This window comes from Lathyrus oleraceus, chromosome 5 (assembly GCF_024323335.1).
Source record: "Lathyrus oleraceus cultivar Zhongwan6 chromosome 5, CAAS_Psat_ZW6_1.0, whole genome shotgun sequence".
Classification (NCBI taxonomy): Eukaryota; Viridiplantae; Streptophyta; class Magnoliopsida; order Fabales; family Fabaceae; genus Lathyrus; species Lathyrus oleraceus.
The window spans coordinates 37,626,498-37,629,405 of record NC_066583.1 but is presented as its reverse complement, the minus strand read 5'-3'; the positions used below and the strand labels follow the sequence as shown (position 1 = coordinate 37,629,405).

General features: G+C 37.9%; 1 pseudogene; it reads right to left on the bottom strand.

The window, feature by feature from the left end:
* Positions 1-1,989: 1,989 nt before the first annotated feature.
* Positions 1,990-2,088, bottom strand: LOC127089639 (uncharacterized; annotated as a pseudogene).
* Positions 2,089-2,908: the final 820 nt, after the last annotated feature.

Below are 2,908 nucleotides of genomic sequence, written 5' to 3'. Positions count from 1 at the left end.
ATGCTTTTGAGGAAACGGTTATTTTATGGACGAATATAAATAGACCCCAAAAGATCGAATTGAAGAGACTACGCCGTGCAATATTTTTCCTCCTTTCTAATTTTCCAGCATTCTATTTTCTTAGCATTTTATTTTCTTTTCTTTGCTAGCTTAATTTACTAAGCATTCAATTTATTTTCTCACGATAGTTTCTACACCGGAAACTATTGTGTAATTTTTACTGGATCTAACCTTACGTTAGATCATAGTATTTTATTTCTTTGTTTTTACCTTCCTGTCTGATCAAGAATTGTGAAGAACAAATCCAACCGACTTGTGGTGGAGTGTTCGAGCATTGAGGCTAGGAACAAAACCAAGATTTCTAGTAATTTTCCAGGTTCATTAATTAATTGAGTTATTGTTTTAATTTACATATGCTCTGTGCTGCTGTTTATATATATTGTCTGTTTGATATGGTCGTATTTATGCATGATTATTGTTTAGGCATGTTTACCATGTACGACTAATCAATTTAGATATCGGTATGTAAAGTAAGCGGAATAAAGGAATCAAAACTGAGTTGGTTTAAATTTATTTCAAAATATAGTCACTCCTTTTCTGGTCTCAATTTACAGAGTTAATACCAAAGTTTTTGTACGAGAGTAAAAGACATAAAGAAGTTAAAATCAATAGAACGACGGTTTGAGCTTTTAACTGGACAGTGTAAATTGAACATTAACTTTAAATCAGGGGGAAAGCAATTTTTTAAGTTAATTAAATTCTAATCATTTTCATAAATTATTTTTAAAGGTTAAATGTGAGGACGAGAGTTAAGCATTTAAGTTTAATCATATAGTCTAAGTCAACAGAGCGAGAGTTTGAGACGAGGGCGTTTAAACGGTTAGTATTTTCTTAAAAAGAGTTTCTATAGATTCTATTGTTTTCAAAAAGTGATTTTAGATTTAGCAAAATAGTGAGAGCGTACGTTAATATAAAGTCATAGTCTGATTCAATAGAGCGAGAGTTTGAGGACAAGACTTTTAATTAATAGTGTCTACTGAAAAGACTTATTTTAAAATTAAGAAAAAGACCAACGAAGATTTGATTCCCTAATTACGACGAACTACATACCGATATCCGTGTTATTTGATATTTAATCTAGATCTAACTTTAGTTTTACTATTCCCCCTAATCATCAAAGTATCATCCGCCTTAGCTTTACGCAGTAACCTTAGAAAAACGGTATATCGATTCATTAAGTCCCTGTGGGATCGATATCTTTTAAAACTACGCGATTAGACTGTGCACTTGCAGTTAATACCTCGATAGACTCACAAAGTCGCGACCTAGTTTTTGGCGCCCTTGCCAGGGACTTCTATTTAGTCGATATCGTAACTCTCCTGTTACGCTGTAGAGACTAAGGCTATTTTTATTTTTTCCTTCTTTTTCGTTGATTTGTATGCCACACACTCGCTCACAAGGCGAACCGTACTACTTACGAATCAACGATGTTGAACGATATCTCCGATTATTACGACGAATTCGGGAGTATCGTGCTACAAATAATCTTCCTCCAATCGAAATTCCTGATCTCAAAAATCTTCTTCCTTCGACGATACCAGCGATGGCAGAACCAGCTTGTGCTCTTCGAGATTACGCTGCTCCATCGCAAGATGAGCCGCATTCGAGTATTGCTCCACCCGAAATCGAAGCAAACAACTTCGAACTTAAACCTTCGCTGTTGCAGGCAGTGCAACAAAACCAATTTTCTGGAAATCCTACCGAGGATCCAAACCTTCATTTATCCGTATTTGTCCAATACGCTGATACCGTTAAAGCTAATGGTGTCACTTCAGAGGCAATTCGACTTCGTCTCTTTCCTTTCTCGTTAAGAGATAAAGCTAGAAGATGGCTTCAGTCTCTTCCTTCCAACTCAGTCACCACATGGAATGAGTTGAAGAAAGTCTTTCTTGCCCGATATTTTCCCCCAAGCAAAACAGCTATGTTAAGAGCCCAGATAAATGGATTTAAGCAAAAAGACAACGAGTCTCTTTTCGAAGCATGCGAAAGATACAAAGACATGATGAGACTTTGTCCACACCATGGGTTAGAGGACTGGTTAGTAATTCATACCTTCTATAATGGTCTCTTGTACAACACAAGGTTAACAATAGACGCCGCCGCCGGTGGTGCGCTTATGGATAAACCTTACGCCGACGCTTATCAACTTATCGAGAGCATGGCCCAAAATCATTATCAGTGGGGAAGCGACCGAACAATGGTAGAGAAACCTCAAACAAAAGGGGGCATGTACGAGATAAGTAGCCTTGATCATGTTAATGCAAAAGTGGATGCTCTTGCCCAGAAAATCGAAAGTTTAAATGTATCACCTCCAGCCACCGTGGTTGCCGTAACTCAAAATTGCGAAGTCTGTGGAATTCAAGGTCACACGCCTACAGATTGTCAACTCCTAACAGGAATTCAAACAGAGTAAGTGAACTATGCTCAAGGAAATCCTTACTCGCATACCTATAACTCAAACTGGAAGAACCATCCTAACTTTTCATATAAAAGTAACAACGCTCTATACGCACCAGGTCAAGCTCCCAGTCAAGCTCCAGCTATACCTCCTGGATATCAAAAGCCGACCCCATCTACACCTAACAATAAAGTTCCTAGGAAATCCAATTTGGAAATCATGATGGAGAACTTCATAGCTTCTCAACAGCAAACCAATAAAGAGTTCTTAAACCAGAATGTACACACTAACGAACAAATTAAACAACTAGCAAGTAAAGTAGATACCCTGGCTACCCATAACAAAATGATGGAAACACAAATCTCGCAAGTAGCTTAACAACAAGCGCCTACTGCTGCCCCAACTGGTACATTTCCTGGACAGCCCCAACCTAATCCGAAAGGCCATGCT